This window comes from Eumetopias jubatus, unplaced genomic scaffold (assembly GCF_037043125.1).
Source record: "Eumetopias jubatus isolate StellerSeaLion01/CBP00866 unplaced genomic scaffold, mEumJub1_p1.0 scaffold_3, whole genome shotgun sequence".
In the NCBI taxonomy this organism is placed as follows: Eukaryota; Metazoa; Chordata; class Mammalia; order Carnivora; family Otariidae; genus Eumetopias; species Eumetopias jubatus.
Window position 1 is genome coordinate 103,413,156 of NW_028274809.1, and position 19,834 is coordinate 103,432,989.

Sequence of the window (19,834 nt, forward strand, 5' to 3'; positions counted from 1 at the left end):
CACAGGCCCACAGCCGATGGCAACTATGTATACCATCATTGTCTGTTATGCTATCAGCACAAAAAGCCAGCCCTTCAAAAATATGTGGATGGAGCTGAAGAATCAGGAATAGATTTGGGTTTTTTTAATTATGTATTTACTTAAGTAATCTCTACAGCCAATGTGGGGCTCTAACTCACAAGCCCTGAGATCAAGAGCTGCATGCTCTTCCAACTAAGCCAGCCAGGCACCCCAGGAGTAGCTGTGGTTTTTTGTTTTGTTTTGTTTTGTTTTAAGATTTATTTATTTATGTGAGAGAGAGAGAGAAACTGAGAAAGAGTGTGTGAGCAGGGGAAGGGGCAGAAGCAGACCAAGAGAGAACCTCAAGCAGACTCCCTACTGAGTGTGAAGCTTGACACAGGTTCGACCACACAACCCACGAGATCACGACCCAAGCCAAATCCGAGTCAGACGCCTAACCAACTCAGGCTCCCCCAGGAGTAGATATTTTTAAAATGCTCTTAAGAGGCATACAAAAATTCAGGTTATACAGTAGAAAAAAACCATATGGGCATTTTTGAGAAAAGGAAGGCCCGGTCAAACCACCTTCCCTAGAGCTGGCTCTAAAAGCGAAGGATCCAGCTGCCCACTTGTCAAGATGCCTCAGGGATGGTCTCAACAACAGTTTTCTCAGGGTCACAGAAAAGAAATTAGGCATTTATAAGGAAGAGAAAAGAGAGGTAAATTAGGGATATGCCTCTGCTAAGTGGTATCAATTTTTAAAAACTGCCTCTCTGTAACTTAGAAGTTCAAGTCCAGGGCACAGGGTCAGCTGAGAGGTGGTTTGGTATCAAAGTAGTCCCTCTGTCCCTTCTAGACTAAACCTGGATGGATGCCCAGAAGCATCAGTCTCCTCTCACTGGAGGCCACCGGAGTGGATGCCTATTCTGAACACAAAGAACACAGCACATGCACTCTCCTTCCTTCGCCTCTTCAGCAGCTATTTATCAAGCATGACTGTGTGCCAGGTACTCTGCTGGGAGCTGTAATGCAGGCAGAAAAGTCATGGTTCTCACTCTAGAGCTCACAGCCCAGCACTGAGAACAGACATATACAACCAGCAGCTGTTATGATTCAGTGTGATGTTTTGCTAAAGGAACACACAGGATATTCAAACGAACAGAGAACAGGAGTAAGTAGAACAGGGCCAAATAAACTCAGAAAGGATCTACTGTGCCCGCCTACGAACCCTCCGACATGACTCACTCTATTACTTGTGTCCAGTATCGAGGGACTTAACAGTGACTGGGCATGGGAGAGGTTTTAAATGTGCACACATCTGACATAATTCAGGAACACCTTGGACTACCATGTTGAGTGAATATACAGTGAGAACAAATTCCAAAGACGACTCCTGGGCAGATGTGGGACTGGCAAGGAATTTCTGACAAGAATAATGAACGAACTGACCAGCTGCCTTCTGCACACACGGGGGTTCAGAAGCCCCACTACTCTGGGACTGCCCCCATCTTGGGCACCAAGGAGCAGAGAACCGAAGGCAAAGTCCCCAAGTCATGCCCAGCAGTTAGGGTTACGGAAGTTAGTATCTCTTGACCCATCTGAAAGCCCAATTTAAATAAAAACCCTCTTAATACTATACCTTCCCCCAGACAAAAGAACCTACAGCAACACAGCAATAATCAGGTACAGATCAATCTTGAGGAAGAATATCTCCCAACACACCTCAGAAAGACTATAAACTCACCCCGGGAACCAAACCAAAAGGAAGGGAACACAAAGAGACTGCTAATATCCTAAGCATCAGAGACATCCCCAGAGGGGAATTAGGGAAGATGGGAATAAACTACCCTTACTGCTAGAACAGCGAGCCACTGAGCTCTGTGAACACTTGACCTGACTCCGTATTAACATCTTCGGGTGAGCCACAGGAGCTCTTACGCAGACTGAAAACCTGGTTTTACATGCTGTTAAGGACCATCGTTCCCAGACAACTGTGAGTTAGTGCCTTCAACTCTGGAAAGATCCAGGGTAAGACAAAAGCAGAAAGAGCCTTCCCCAAAAGAGCTTCTCCTGCTTCCTCTGCCTTCCAGGTTCAAGAGCTGGGACCCTCCTACCCCCTCTAGTAGTCACCTAAGCCAAGCTTCAGTAGCTGGAGGAAGAGAAGGAGGGGAGAGGAGGCTTAAGGAAATAGCCATAGGTATAACTTTCTTTTAGATGTCAAAGGTGTTCTGGAATAAAAGTCCTCTGGCCTTTCTGTATCCTGCTTTACCCCCTGCCCAGAGCCTGATAGAAAGTGAATTTAATCAAGTCGCTAGTGACTCATATTCTCTGGCCATGAGCCTTTAGCCACTTCTCAGGCTTTTCTCCTCAGAAATAAGATTATCAAAATCTACACTGAATCCTATGAAACAGATCAGTCAAGCTCAGGAGAGCTCAAAAAGAGAGCCTAAGGAAAAATTAACCACTGTAGTGAAGAAATCCTTATAGTTTGGTTTTAAGAAAAAGAGCTCTTTCCTGGTAAGTATCTCTGAGTAAATGCATCAAGAGTTTGGGTCTGTTTGTTTCTTTGGTCCAGCGTTCATTCAAATCTGAGTAACTTCAATCTTACAAATTGAAAAGTTAGAAGTCCTATTACAGTTGGTTTTCTATGTTCATAAAAAATAGGGCTTTTTGATAACTAACACACACAAGCTTCCAACAAATCTCCTGCAAAGGCAGTAGTGTCTCTTACTGAGCCTGCTCCTGCTCCAATCGCTACCTGCAGTTCACACTGCGGTAATTATTTATACAATCACAAAGCAAAAAGTAATATAAATCAAGAATAACTTGTTTCAAAATTTCAAAGTAGTTAGCTTTCTAAAATTCTTTTAATTACATTCGGATACCATTAATTGCAAACGACACTCAGGTTTGTTGCTGTCATTTGTCTAGAAAATGATCCAGATTGAGTATCTGCCAGCTAAGAGCTTCTAAGACATTCTCATGCACGGCCGTGTGTAAGGCCACACAACTGCAGACTACAAACAGGAAGCAAGCAAAGGAAAAATTAGGGAGGTATCAGTATTACGGAGGTGGTGAGCAAGTGTTTTTTTAAGGGGAGAAAGTGCAGGTAAATAGTTATATGACATAAGGTACAGGATATCCTTAGAGTTTTTTTGTAAATTACAGGCATATTACTGAAGTTATTTGTTTGATAACTGTCCTGTCACACTGATCAATTGCTTATTTTCCAGCCCGAAGCATAAGGTCAAGTGAGTGTGCCACACTCCACCTGCCCATTATCTCGGCCAACCACTAAGGCTCACTCACCATTACCTCTGTAATGGCTTCCCACAGCACTCCCCGTATAATAATCACATTGCCCAATTTATGCCAAAGAAGACCAGCATTCCCCACCCAATTTATGAGCACTGCCATCCTATTCTCCCCTCTGTCTGCTTTGTTGGGCACAAACACGACCTTGCAGGGCACTTCTGAGCACACCAGATAGGGCTGAGGTCCTGGACCCCATCACAGACCCTCAGTCCAGCTCAAAACCATACTCCAACCCAAGAGGCTGGGATTCTCTTCCAGTAGGTAAGGGGCTCCTTAAAGGCAGGAGGAGGGGAAAGGGGAAAGTTACATGAGGAAATGGTGTGGAGCGGGGAAGATAAGAGGCAGAAAGAAAAGGAATGAAAGTGGAATGGAAAGGAGACAAGAGATTCTCTTTCTGAAGCGCTAAGTTCAGGAGCAAAGCATTAATTTGCTTACAGGAAAAACAGCCAAGGTAATTTATAGGATTAGCAGGCTAGTTGCCACCTGTCTTGGATAACTACCTCCTTCCTTTGTCTATTCATTCAATAAACGCATGAGGATCTACTAGCTTTCAGGCACTTTGCTAGGGCCTGGGAATACAGTAAGAACAACACACGCATGCTAACTGCCCACAGGAAACTTCCAGTACAAAGAGTGAACATTTGTTAACACAAATCTGTGAAAAGGAGATGCGGGAAAAGAACAGCGTCCTGGAACAGAAGCAGGAAAAATTTCACAGGGGGACAGTTTGGATAGGGTGGTTCAGGGAAGGCCAAATCATTCTGTAGGGCTTTCACCAAAGGCATATCGCTCATCTACAAAGGTGAGGAGGATTACTCAGGCATCTCTGTCATGGACTGGGAATTCAAGAGTAGGAGGGGAGAAAGGGTAGGAGGAAGGGTCCAATTTACTATGAACAGTGAAGCAAAAGAATGCCTTTGATTAAGCACCAGGGTAGAGATCACTCTTTCAGCAGGAAAAGGGGCCCTACCAGGAGGTTACTCTTCCTCTTTGAAAAGGTGCCAACAATTTCTGACACTTGGGCCCAGCCTCAAGGCCACAGGCATATGCAAGCAGCTGCCCCACAGCTTATTGCGGCCTGACCTGCAGGTAAGTGACTACAGTATAAAGCACAGTTTTCATTTCTGTACAAATAAACCCAAGTAAGTTGAAGCTGCTAAAAATGAATTTTAAGATAAAAAGGGGGCCTTTCAATTGTGGTTTTTTTCCCAGTTTCATTTAAAAAAAAAAAATCAAACGTATACACCTATTCCACCTTGAACCTGGTTATAAGACTCCATGAAGCCCATTCTAACAAAGTTACAATGGGCTTTGCATCTGCCTGGCTCGATCAAGCCTCTTCACTCCAAAGGTCACTGGGTAAATGTGTTCTCGATGACTGGGCATCGGGCCAGATGGGACATCATACAGAAGCAGTCCCGTGCAGTGTGGTCAGGTTATGGAGCTGCCTTAGCTCCCGGGTAGGGGGAAGCTGGGAGCAGCCTCTGTGTGCATGCACATCATGGCGGGGTGGGGGGGGGGGGAGGGTGTGCGGACCAGCGAAAGCCTCCTGACCTCAGAGCTATACTCACATTCATGCTGAATAAAGGTTCTGGCAGTTCCAGCACTGGGGGTAAATCAATTAGATAGTGTACAGTTTCCAGAAGGAAATGAAACAATAACTGGAGCTCAATCTTCCACATGGGACTCTAACCTGGGGAGGTAGCATGGAGGGTGGTGAAAGGTACACAGACTTCAAAAAACTCTCCAGGCTTCAAAAATCCTGGGAACGTTTCTTAGTTTAGACAAGTTACTGAAATTCTCTGAGCCTGTTTCTCATCTGTACAATGAAGATTATTCATATGACTTTTGTGTATTCAGAAGATGTTTTTAAAATACTCATTCTGTGCCAGGCCCTGAGCTGGGTGCTGACAACTCAGAGAACAAAACAGAGTCTCATCCCTACTCTCAGAGCTGCCAGCCAGGCAGCATGGTGAACCTTTGCGAAGCAAACTCCTAGAAGGCTATGGAGGTCCAGAGAAGGCATTCCTCCTGGGGAAGCCTGTGCATCCTGAAAAATGATGCCTGCAAGCTGAGAGGATAAGTGGGGTGTGATGAGTGAAGTGTATTCCAATGGGAACAACGTATCTGAAGACCATGAACCAAGAAGGCTGGCAGCTGCAAGGACAGGCACCCCTACGCGCACCAGTCCATAGCCATGTCTACCAGGAACTGGTCATCATCAATAATATAACTGTAATAATAACCCCAAACTTCTGTGTGGTAATAAGGTAGAGAAAAGTAGCGCATTTACATTGTTACTTATTTCTGGGGCGTGTGGGCAGCGAAGTCAGCTGAGCATCCGACTCTCGGTTTTGGCTCGGGTCATGATCTCAGGGTCATGGGCTCAAGCCCCCCGTCAGGCTCCACACTCGGCACATATCTGGATGAGACTCTCTCTCCCTCTCCCCCTCCTTGTGCTCGATCACAAATAAACAAATAGCTTTAAAATAGTTACTTATTTCTCACAAAAGTACTCAAAAGGTACAGTGCAGATGTTTATTTTAAATGAATATCCTCAGACTTAAATTTTTACTATCACTTAGGAAAGGGAGGAGTTTGAAGCAACTCTTAAGGGCTGTGAACAGTCTGTATGTCGGTGATGAAAGCTAAAAGTGAACTTCTATGAATCAACAACTAGTATTTCAACACCTTAATTTCTGAATCTCACAGTAACAAAAATCACAGTGTATCCTTTCACTGATTAAATATTCTTTTCTCTTTTCAACCACAGTACTTACTTCACTCTTGAACTTGCCCTAAAAGGGCAATATATGTAACAAATGTCAGATATCAGATCTTCACCTTGCACTCTTAACGGAAATGTCATCTTAATGATTGCTGTGCCGATCATGACCCAATTCTTCTTTATGACCACATGAAGGCACAAAAGTGAGTCAGCTGGAAAACTTCACAGCCAAATTTGGAAAAGTTTCCCACAACAATGTGACTGCCCCAAAAGCTACCTGCCTCTTGTGCAAACTTCAAATCAACCATCCCCTTCATTCTCAAGAATCCAAGGGAGAAAGGCAAATAATACTTCTGTATAAGAAGGCAGAGAAATAAGATGACAGTTGAGAATAAACACCTACATTCTAATCTTACTCTCAATACCAGCCCCAGTCCCATGTCTACTCTGAGATACAAACCCACTTGAATCAAACCCACGTAACAAATCAAAATTCTAAATTGAAATGTCCAAAACTATGATCATCTCCCTATCCTCAAAACCTGCCACCTTCCAAGTCTCCTCCTTCTGCTAATTCTACCACCACCCACCCAGTCAGTCAAGCCAGAACACAGAATTCTTCTCAGCTCTCCCTGTGCCCTTACCATCTCCCGCAGGGTCCTCCCCACCCACCACCCAAATAATCACCAAGTGTGGCCAGGGCTGCCTCTAACCGTCTCTCGTTATACTCCTTCTCTGGTCACACTGAGCCTGTCCCAATTCAGGTCTTCCTCGTCTCTTAGATAGATTTCTGTTACCGAACTAGTCCTCTATAACTGGTTCTCTGTGTCTCTGATTTTATTTTTTAATAAATAATATTATGTGTTTTAAATACACAGAACATTAAAAACATAATAAAAGCAATTAATTCCGCTGCCCAGATAAATTATGTAACCTTTCTCAGAGAACAAAATTAACACATGCATAAACATAGTTAAATAAATCAAATATCACCAGAAGAAAGCAAAATAAAAACAAAAAGCTTTCTCTTCCAACTCCCTTACTCATTTCTGGTTTTTTGTTTATAATTGGGACTATATCAGAGTTGCAGAAAAGAGAGGTCCCAATACCCCACCTTCAATCTCCCTATTATTAACACCTAACGTTAGTATATTTATTATAACTAGTGCATCGATATTGATATATTATTATTAACTCGTGCCCACAGTTTATTCCAAGTTCCTTACTATTTCCCTACTGTCCTTCATCTGTCCCGATGTGGGGCTCCATCCCAGGACCCTGGGATCATGACCTGAGCCAAAAGCAGATGATTAACTGACTGAGCCACCCAGGCACCCCTGACCTTGACAGTTTTGGAGCAGTACTGGTTCTGCAGTTTATAGCATATCCTTCAAACTGGGTTTACCTGAGGCTTTGATCATATTTAGACAGAGCTTAGGGGTTTTAGGGAGGAAGACCACAGAGGTAAAATGCCATTCCTATCACATTGTATCAAAGTACATGCTCTCAACAAGCCTGTTGATGTTGACCCTGATCACCTGGCTGAGGCGGTGCTGGCCAGGTGTCTCCACTGTCAAGTTCCTCTTCTCCCTCTTGTCCACGCTGTACTCTCTGGAAGGAAGTCACTGTGCTCATCACATACAGAGTAGGAAGGTAGGCTCTCTGCCTCTAGGGTAGAGTAGCTACATCAATGATCTGGAGCAATTCTGCAGAGATTTCTCTCTCCTCCCCCATTTACATATTTATTCAATCATTCATTTTTATCAGTATGGACTCATCAATACTTATTTTATCCTGTGGGTTATAATCCAATACTACATTATTTTATTGCTCAATGTTCCAGCTGTGGCCACTGGAAATCTCACAGTTGACTCCTGGGTCCTTTTGTCCTAACCCCATCATCGTTGTTCTTTGCCTTTGGGGCACTTTCTTACTTTCTGGCACCAGCACATGCAAAAGGCTCATCCTGAATAGTCTCTGGTCCGGCCCTAGAATCAGCCATTTTCCGGAGAGCCCTAGTGGTAGTGGAAACCAAGATCTGGGCACTGGGTGGCAGTTTCTTTTTAAGGGATATTATTATATATCTGATTCTGCATCTTGTTTTTCTTATGAGAGTTTCCATATCTGTGCAAAAAGATCAACCATATCATTTTAAACCTAAGTCCAACTTCTACCTCCCATCATATCATGAGATGCTGCCACAGTGGACTGTGTCCCTATATCACACAGGACAGTATCTATGGGCGAGGTCCTGCGCCAATTTATCTACGTGCACCGTCTCACTTTCTCCTCCCAGTGGTGCAGGAATTGTCATCCCCAAGTCACACAGAGGGAAGTCAAGGCTGACAAGGGACCCTGCCCCGGGTCACAGTGCTCATTCAGGCATAGCACCTACAGTAGGTCTGAGGGGTTCCAGTGTCCACATGCTTACTCATTCCTGCCCCAAAGTCACCTGTGCATTTACAATCCAGTCACCTAGACCAGTAGTCCCCAAAACCACTTAAAGGACTGGGGACACTTTTTGATGATTCACACTAGTCTGCATCAAAGAACTGTAAGGGAAAACTTGTCAACTCCTCATAGATTTAGGTTTTTTTCACTTACAGGACTATCCTTTACCCTAAATTACATCTTATTTTTCTTTACTGGTATTAATGTCCTGGGGTTCTATGAAATACCAAGGGTTGGTTTAAATCTTGTTGTTATACTTGGGTAAGGTTAAAACTGGCCACCCTGTATTAGTCTCTCTCCTTGCAAACCCAATTTTTTAAAATTTAACTTTGAGCAGTGTCCTACAATCAAAATCTCGATTTCTCAGCTCGGCATGCAAGGCACTTGGCCATCTTCTCCTGCACTTCCCCCCTGCCCCCAGCAATACCAAAGTGCTTTGAAAAACAAACTCATCATGTTCATAGTATAATTCCATCTCCCAGAATTACCTCCCTCAGCCCCTCGCTGGGCAAACAACTGACTAGGAACATTCTACTTCTGGGGCATCTAAAACTGGTAAAGCCTGGTTTAATGTCTCCTTGAATGCTTTCATTTTTAAATTATTCCCTAAGACAACTACTAAAAATAGCACAATTTGAGAATCAAAGAAAAAAACAGAGCCAACGGTTTATCCTAACAGCAGGGAAGAAGCACTGAGCTTGCCAGGAGGAGGACTGGCTCAAGAAGGCAAAATCCAGGGCTCTGCTCTCTGTCCGGGCACCAAGCCAATTATAGCAAACCTGAAACCTCCTGTGTCTGTGTTGGAAAGCTGCTCTGCCTATTACTCCTTAAGGAACTGCTGTGAAGAATCAAAAATAACCAACAAACCTTCAGGAATGTGCTCTGAAAATACTAAAATACTCAATACACCATTGTGGTAAAATGGCTGATATTCTATTTTGCAGGTTGTTCATGGGCCCTTTATTAATCGTGGACAGAGGAAGATTCAAACAAGCCACTGCTCCAAGAAGCAGTTTGTAATCCTCCTTTCCAGGGGCGCCTGGGTGGCTCAGTCATTAAGCGTCTGCCTTCGGCTCAGGTCATGATCCCAGGGTCCTGGGACTGAGCCCCGCATCGGGCTCCCTGCTCGGCGGGAAGCCTGCTTCTCCCTCTCCCACTCCTGCTGCTTGTGTTCCTTCTCTCATTGTGTCTCTCTCTGTCAAATAAATAAATAAAATCTTTAAAAAAAAAAAAGTTGTAATCCTCCTCTCCTACTGTATCTGCAGTCCTTTAGGGTAAAAGTTACCAACGCTTAGGAGGCTGCATTTCAAGTAACAGTGACTAATGAGATAGGCAACTTGAAAGGAATTACCAAATTGAAAGGACAGTCTATTTTAAACCCAGATCCACGGGCTTTCTCCATGGCCTTTGACATGACACAGTCAACTCCCACAATTATTTTGCCTTGTTTAAAAAAAAAAAAAAGTCCAAAATAGAACAACGTAAGACAAATGCCACTTATAAGAAACAAACACACTTTCAAAACCTCAAATGAAGGGACCTGAAAAAGGTCACTTCAGAACATGAATTATTTAACTCTCCTGCCCAGGTATTGATTTCCCACAGCGGCTTAACCTGAATACAGAGTACTGTAATGAAGGATGAAATAAAAAGGAACACCAGCACTGTATACTTCAAATTCTCAATTCTAAAATGTAACATGCAGAAATGCGGCTTCTTCCAACATGACCATTTGCAGCAAACTTAACCAAAGTTAGCTTAAGATAGACAGACTCACGGTGACAATCCGCTACAAAATAAACAGAGAACAAATGAGCTGGATGTGTACCAGTTTCCCCGCAGTGGGAGGCATATGAACACTTGTTATCCTGCACCATTTTACTCTGTGTAATACCTGTTTCAGTTGAAGGGTTTGGAAAGATCCTTCAGAGACAACAAATTAAAAGCCTGGCAGGAAGAGCACCCCACAGGAAGGCAGGGCAGCCACACACCGGGTTGTTCTGTTCTGTTCCGGTTGTTCGTATCACATCAATTGCACTTTCTTCAAACGCAAACCTGTTCTCATGGAGGCGTTTTCTCAACATCATTTCAGTGCTACCAAAACCTGGGTAAAACCTCCATGCAAAGACCGAAGGCTAATCGGTAAGACTTTGGCAAAAACAATTCTTCTTTTGTAGTTTTTCAGTTTCATTCTGCATTTTTAAAATGCCAGTCTTCACAGGGAAGGAAAAATCTTACACAGTGATTCTCGAGACAGAAGCAGCATCCCTACACTGCTATGAGTTATATGCATTTTCTCTATCCACTGTTGAAAAAGCTTAGAAATTTCTGGCCAGCAGATTCCTTCGAGACAGCTTATACTCAGTAACAAATGTCTTGAATCACAAAATAATTTATTTTCATAAGCCACATACTGTGGATACAAGAGTTGCAGAAAAAAAATTTAAAGCACAAGAAATGAAGAGATGAAACACAGCTAATCTCGCTTCTTGTGCCTACTTCCTCTTTCTCCCTAGTTCTCGAAGGTCATCATTAATGTTAATACATCTGTACATTTCGGGGCGCCTGGGTGGCTCAGTCGTTAAGCATCTGTCTTCGGCTCAGGTCATGATCCCAGGGTCCTGGAATCGAGTCCCGCGTCAGGCTCCCTGTTCAGCGGGTAGCCTGCTTCTCCCTCTCCCACTCCCCCCCCCCAGCTTATGTTCCCTCTCTCACTGTGTTTCTCTGTCAAATAAATAAATAAAATCTTTAAAAAAAAATACATCTGTCCATTTCACAATTTCTTCCTTGCCAACATGGAAATACTCATAGCAATTCTTTTCCTAAGTTTCATCCACAATTTTTAGTTATCAAAGCAACTATAAAATACCTTAAATACGTTATTTATTTAATAATTACAAATGCATTTCAAAATACATTAGAATAGCCTACCTTTCCCAGTAGTCATGATTGTCGGGGATCTTGGTACAATACAAACACTGCTCTGAAAGCTATACCTACTCACAGCAACTTAAGCATCAGCCAACTCTCCACCCACACGACTTCTTCAGTGTGATCTGCACCAATGGCAACTGCCACCCTCTTCCAAAATAAAAGCCTGGACTATATATAAGTGATTGTTTTAAAAGGGGGACTGAGTGGGAGTTGAACCTTCTCCATCTGACTTTACTCATGTAGGAGAGCCTTCTTTAAAACTCGTATTAAAAAAATTTTTTAACTATCTGATTTTTCCCCTTGAAAAAACAGGGAAGAACATTCCTAACATAAACCTCAAGTAAGAAAAGTATCAAAAAAGCAAGCTTTACTTCCACACACAGGATGAAGCTGTCAGTTGCAGCTTAAGCTACTTAAACTGGTACCAGAAACAGTCTCTCCCAGGCTATTTTAGGTGGACTTGTCCTTATGAGAGTACAGTATGCTTGCTATAGCCTTATACCATATTATCCCTGGATCTGTGACTATGGAAACACTCTCCTAAGGTACTGAACCAGAACCCCAGACCTTACAATATCCAGAGTCTAATAAACAAGCAGGCGAGGGGATGGGAGCCCATTACCAGCACCTGACCCACTTACTCACAATTACTGTTTTTAGGCTACCCAAGATAATAATTGCTTGGCTTCTTAACAAAGAAGACACTCAATTCACCTTTAAATGAATGCTTTGTCCTAGCTACACAGGGCAACAATTCAAATCTTACCTAACAATTCAACACTGGTCTCATTGCTTTCAGATTTGCACAGGTATTTCTCATTTCTAACTTAGAAATGACATCTAACATTTTTCAAATTACACAATTTTTTTAGTAGAAAAACATAAGGCAGAATGCAGCTGGCAGTAAAATGATGCTCTAGATACATGGATGTATTAGAGTTGATAATCTTATGATTATCTGTTATTTGGTTTATAGTTTTGTCAGCAATCAATATTTTGACTTTTTCTTTAGCTACAGGTTTATTATGGAATTTTCACAGATTTAACCAGCATGATACTTTCATTCTTTCCTCATAAACATGTTAGCTTTGCTCAAGAAACTCAAAAGCATGCACATTTTTAACCAAACTAATGTCCATGGGCCTCACTTCAGTCAAATCTAACTAAAGATCATTAAGTGGCCGCAGATAAAGGACACTGACTAGTCTATAATTACTGGCTCTTTCATGCTGAAAATCCAATTCGCCTGTGAGCATAAGCACATCTGCATGATTAAGAGAAAGACTTACATAGAAAATAATTTGCTTTTTGAAACCCATGGAAGGCAAAACTATAATTTTTGCTTCAAGGGGTTTGCTAATTATATGCAGATGGAAAAAGAGAAAAAGAAACATCTATAAAACAACATATTTTTAACTCCCATATTCTTGCCATTCAAAGCTGAAAGGCCTTTGGGTAACCTAGCAACAAAAAAGGATCCTGCAAAGATGAAGTGTTCTATTATAGATAGGACACTCCTTTCCAGTTGCTACTCAGCTGCTTTTCCATTACTGTTTTTTAGTCACAATTCTGCATTTAAAAAAAATTAAGTCCATGGGTTTTACATAAACATAATTACACATCTGAGAACAACCTAATTTTGAACATGTCAAGAAATAGAACCTGCGATGAAACTCATCTCTTCCCTACAAGTACTGCTGTAGGGAAGCAATAACTATAAGCAATAATGTAACTATTATTAGATTAATAGTTTCTTTCAACTTAGCTCAAATCCAGAGCTTTTCTTACTCAAAAGAAGTTACCATTCACAAGTAACAAAAAAACCCCAACAAATTTCACAAAAACTAAAAACTTTTAAATACCAACCAAGTAAAAAAAGACAATCAACAGAACAGAGAAAAATATTTGCAAATCATGTATCTGGTAAGAGTCTTATGTCCAGAATATATAAAGAATTCTTATAGCTCAAGAACAAACAAACACCAATTTAAAAATGGGCAAAGAACAGCAATCGGACAAGGAAAAGAAATAAAAGGCATACAAATTGGTAAGGAAGTAAAGCTGTCACTATATGCAGACATGACACTATACAAAGAAAACTCTCAAGACTCTCCCCCCACCCAAAAAAACTATTAGAACTTATAAATGAATCCAGTAAAGTTTGCAGGATACGAAATTAGTATACAGAAATCTGTTGCACTCCTATACACCAAAACACAGTAGAAAATGAAATTAAGAAAACAATTCCATTTGCAATTGCACTGAAAGGAAAAAAATACCTAGGAATAATAAACTTACAGAGGTGAGGACCTGTACTCTGAAAACTAAGACACTGATAATAGAAACTAAGATGACATAAACAAATGAAAAGATATATCATGCTCATTCATGGATTGAAAGAATTAATACTGTTAAAATGTCCATATTACCCAAAGCAACCTATAGATTCAATGTAACTCCTGTCAAAATACCAATAGCATTTTTTCACAAAATTATAATAATCCTAAAATTTGTATGGAGCAACAAAAGACTCTAAACTGCCAAACCAACCAGGAAAAAGCAGAACAAAGCTGGAGGTATCACAATTCCAGATTTAAAGATATACTACAAAGACAGGCTAGTCAAAACAGTGTGGTACCAGCACAAAAACTGAAACATAAATCAATGGAACAGAGAACCTAGAAATAAACCTATGTTTATATAGTTAATTAATCTATGACAAAGGGAGCAAGACTATATGATGGGGAAAAGACTGTCTTTTCAATGTCTTTCAGTGTTGGTCCTAAAACTAGTATTATACTATATGTTAACTGGAATTTAAATAAAAACTTGAAACCACCGGGGGCACCTGGGTGGCTCAGTCGGTTAAGCATCTGCCTACAGTCCAGGTCATGATCTCAGGGTCCTGGGATAGAGCCCCCCCTTTTTTTTATTTTAGGATTTTTTTTTAAAGATTTTATTTATTTATTTGACAGAGAGAGACACAGTGAGAGAGGGAACACAAGCAGGGGGATTGGGAGAGGGAGAAGCAGGCCTCCCACCGAGCAGGGAGCCCAAAGCAGGGCTCGATCTCAGGGCCCCGGAACCATGACCCGAGCCGAAGGCAGATACTTAATGACTGAGTCACCCAGGCGCCCCTTTTAAGGCTCCCTGCTCAGCGGGAAGCCTGCTTCTCCTTCTCCCTTTGCCATTCACCCCCTCCCCCAACTTGTGCTCTCTGACTCTGTCAAATAAATAAAATCTTAAAAAAAAAAAAACTTGAAATTACAAAATAAATGGTGTTGGGAAACTGGACAGCTACCTTCAAAAGAATAAAACTGAACCACTTTCTTAAACTATGCACAAAAATAAACTCAAAATGGATTAAAGACCTAAATGTGAGACCTGAAACTATAAAACTATAAAGAAAACATAGGCAGTAATTTCTTGGACATCAACCTTAGCAACATTTTCATAGATTATTTTTGCTTTTGTTCCTCTTGTAGTCTATCAGGATTACATCAAAATAGAAAACTTTTGTACAGCAAAGGAAACCATCAACAAAAACAAAAAGGCAATCTACTGAATGAGAGAAGTATCTGCAAATCCTTTATGCAATACAGAGTTAATATCCAACATATATAGATAACTTATACAACTAAACACCAAAAAAACAAACAATCCAATTAAAATATGGGCAGGAACCTGAATAGACATTTTACCAAAGACATATAGATGCCAAGAGACACATGAGAAGATGCTCAACATCACTGATCGTCAAGGAAATATGCAAATCAAAACCATAATTAGATATCTATCACCTTACACCTGTCATATGGGTAGAATCAAAAAGATAAGAAATAACAAGTGCTGGCAAGTATGTACAGTGCACTGTTGATGGGAATGTAAATGTGTGCAGCCACCGTGGAAAACAATTTGGAGGTTCCTCCAAAAATTAGAAATACTGTATGATCCTAGTAATTCCACTCCTGGGTATTTACCAAGACAAAACAAAAACACTAATTCAAAAAGATATATGCACCCCTATGTTTATTGTGGCATTATTTACAATAGCCAAGATATGAAAGCAACCCAATTGTCGAATGGATAAAGGTGTGTGTGTGTGTGTGTGTGTGCGCGCGCATGCGCACACACACATACACACAACAGAATAATACTCCGCCATTAAAAAGAATGAGATATGGGGCACCTGGGTAGCTCAGTCAGTTAAGTGCCTGCCTTCAGCTCAGGTCACAATCCCAGGGTCCTGGGATCAAGCCCCACGTCGGGCTCCCTGCTCAGTGGGGAGTCTGTTTCTCCCTCTCCCTCTGCCTCTCCCCCCACTCGTGCTCCCTTCTCTTTCGCTCTCTCAAATAAAATCTTAAAAAAAAAAAAATGAAATCTTGCCATTTGTAACAGCATAAATGGACTTAAAGGGTATTATGCTAAGTGAAACAAGTCAGAAAGACAAATACCATATGATTTTACTTACAAGTGGAATCTAAAAAACAAAACAAATGAATGAATGGACACAGAAACAAAAAGGAGAAACAGACTCATAAATATAGAGAACAAACTGATGGTTGCCAGAGGGGCGGGGAGTGGGAAAATGGCCAAAATGGGTGAAAAGGAATGGAAGGAACAGGCTCCCAGTCAGGGAATGAGTTAAGTCACAGGGATGAAAGGCACAGCATAAGGAATAGCGTCAACGGTACTGTGAAAGTGCTGTATGGTGACAGATGGTGGCTACACTCTTCAACAGACAGAGCTGTGGAATCACTATACTGTGGACCTGAAACTATTGTAACACTGTGTGTCAACCATACTTCAATTAAAAAAATAAATAAAAACACAAACAACCCTTCAAACAAAAAAAGGACAAAGGAACTCAATAGAGATTTTTCCAAAGAAGATCTACAAATGGCCAACATGCACATGAAAAAAATGCTCAACATCATTAGTCATTAGGGAAATGCAAATCAGAGCCATAATGACAACACTTCACACCCACTAAGATGGCTATAATCAAAGAAACAGACAGTAACAAGTATTGACTTAAATACGAATAAACTACAACTCTCACACATTGTTGGTAAGAATGTAAAATGGCGCAGCCACTTGGAAAATAAGGTGCCAGTTAGGCAAAGGTTAAACACAGTGTTACCACAGGAGCCAACAATTCTACTGCAAGGTATATACACAGGTGAAATGAAAACATCTCCACATAAAAACTTTCAAATATTCATAGTACCATTGTTCACAAGAATCAAAAAGTAGAAACAACCCAAGTGTCCGTCAACTGATGAGTGGATACACATAAGGAGATATATCTATACGCCGGTGAAATATTATTCAGCCATAAAAAGGAATGAAGTACTGATACACGGGTGAATCCTGAAAACATTATGCATACGTAAAAAGCCGTATGTTGTATGACTGCATTTATATAAAATGTCCTGAAAAGGCAAATCCCTTGAGACAGAAAGTAGGTGGTCAAGGACTAGGAGGAGAAGGAAATTGGGAGTGCTAATGGTCATAAGTATTCCAGAATATAAAAATATTCTGGAATTAGATAATTGCACAATTTTGTGAATATACAAAAATATACACTTTAAAAAAGCAAATTTTTGGTATAGACTTATCTCAATATTTAAAATATGCTGATAAGTCCCCCCAAAATAATCCAACACTCACTTCTAATAAAAATTTAGATAAATAGGAATAGATGAGAACTACCTCATCTTGCTAAAGAACATCTACAAAAAAAACCTACAATTAACATCACACTTAGCTGTGAAAGACCTAAGACTGGGAACCAGATAAGGAGGTCTACTCCCACCACTTAGACTTTATGTAGAGGAGGAAATTCTAGCCAGTGCAATAAGGCAAGAAAAAGAAATAAGTATATAAATCTGAAAGAGATAAAACTACTCCTACTTGCAGATGATTTGTCAATCTATGCAGAAAATGCCAAGGAATCTACAAAGACATAGAGAACTAACAGGAATCTTCAGAAAGGTCATAATCTACCCATATAAGCAGCATACTGAAGAAAGCAGAGGGTGGAGAGTTGAGAATAAGTAGAGCAGTCAATGGTCTGACTTGCAGAGGAGGTGAAAAACTGGTTATACTGGGAGTCAGTGAACCAGAAAAACAAAAATCAGAATAGGGTTTTCTTATGTTCCAACTGCAGTTTCTCTATGCTATCTAAATGTTCAAGGACTCAAGCAAAGAAGGAAATTAGGTGGTTTGCTTTTGACAGCTACTGAACATCTCACCAGTCTCTCGAAGTTACCATAAAGAGACTGAACTTATTTGGGTTAAGAATTCTAAAATCTTTATACATACCCCTTTAGGTGATTCTGTTTTGGTTCTAACAATTAAAAAGTAATACTACATATAGACAGCAAAAAGCTGAAATTTTAAGGCCTCCAGTAAGTCTTGAATTAAGATTTCCTTACCATCTGCTATTTTTAACACAGATGCCTAAAAGAACTGTCTTCATTCTTTACCTTTACCACATATACATATATGGATATGCAGCGGCAGTATTTACAGCACATGGAGGTCTAGCACAAAATGTTGCTGTGACACACCTAAAGCCACAGGATTTTAATACCCTTGATTAAATCATGTGTGTTGTGCTCATTAAAACTCAGAGAGTATACAAACACTCTCCTGGGTAAGGCCTCCAGCAGGGGTGTGGTCCTTCTCCCCAGTGCCAGTATTATAATCAGATTCTGTTTCACAGTTATGATTTATAACACAGGCTATAAAGCACAAACTCACTTCTCAGCCCCCACCACCACTACCTCTTTACCTGGTACTTTCTATCTTGGTACCAACAAGTTTTAAACTGGGAAACCACACAAACTACACAAATAAACACCCATACACACACAGAGTTAAAAGCACATGTGTGGCATCTGGCTGGGAAGCCCTGCCCTTGTACTCCACCAATGCCACTCATCACAGGAACACAACTCCACAGCCAGAGTTCTGGTTCTAGCTCTACCATGGACCCACTGTAAAGCACATATGAAAGTATATATACAAAAGTAGGGGGCACCTGGCGGGCTCAGGCACTAGAGTGTGTGACTCGACCTCAGGGCTGGAAGATCAAATCCCACGTTGGGTACAGAGATTACTTAAAAATTAAATCTTAAAAAAAAAAATGTAGAGGGCAATGTACAGAAGTTATGCCATGATAAAATTACAAATTATACAGTAACAGACAAATGAATTGTTAAGTGAATATGAAAAAATGAACACTGATTTACTGGTGATTGCAGAATTACTGTAAATACTCTTTTTTTGCCCTTTTAATATTATGTTTCTATAAACACACGGAAGAGAAATAAGAGGGCTTAATGAAAGCATGTTTAGAATTCTTTAAGCAGTCTTTAAGAAACATACCATGCAAAGACAAATTCCTTACTGATAATGATAGGTACACAGCAGAGCAGGACTTAAAAGACCTACATCCTGTCCCCTGCTCAGCCCTTACGTACTAGGAGCGACATTCCCCAAAGTGACAACCGGTTTTTATGACTTCAAGATTTTCAAAATTCAACAGCTATGCTGTGACCTAAGATCCCTAGCAATTCAGAAATTGCTATGATACAATGATGTATGTAAAGTTAGAAAAAGTTCTTGGTGACAACTGCTTTGTGAGGACTTCACTCATACACACTTATACACCAAATTCACTTGTCTTTTCTTCACCTTCTGGAATCACAAGAAATATCCACGTGCTCAACCACCACAAAGTATAGTCAAAGGAATGTAAGTACCAGAAACATTAAGTCACAATTCAAGTCTCAGTCATTATTTTATTTATTTGACAATATTTACTGCATACCTATACCACATGCCAGGGACCTTTTGAGGCACTAAGGATAAAGAAGGGAATAATACAATGTTCTTGCCCCCATGAATAAACACATTATTTTGCAGCAATATGCGGTAAGAAAGAACATTAAACACAACGAAGGCACAGAGTTCCCTTAGGACATCGGATGTGCTATACTGGCTGGCCTTGGTAATGAAGTGTGTCTGCAGTCAAGGGCTGGATGGAATGAGGAGGAGGGCCACAGACACACCCAGGGGACAAATGTTTCAAACAGAAAAAGTCATAAGCGCAAAGGCCCTGAAGCAGGAGAAGCTTGGAACGTTCAAAATTAGCAAGGAGGTCAATGGGACGGGAGCCAAGAGAACTCTGGGGAAGAACATCGGATGACATCAGAACGGTGGTCAGCACCAGACTGTGTGCAGGGCCTTGTGGGCCATGGTGAGCCACTGATCTCGAAAACCTCTGGAGGATTCTGAACCGGGGATTAACATCACATCAATTACATCCTAAAAGGATTACTCTAGGGGTGCCTGGCTGGCTCAGTCGACAGAACATGCGACTCAATCTCAGGGTCA

General features: G+C 41.0%; 1 protein-coding gene across 1 annotated transcript in view; it reads right to left on the reverse strand.

The window, feature by feature from the left end:
* The window catches only part of CLASP1 (cytoplasmic linker associated protein 1), a 260,166-nt gene that overhangs the window by 129,665 nt on the left and 110,667 nt on the right, over positions 1 to 19,834 (reverse strand). The window lies entirely within an intron of this gene.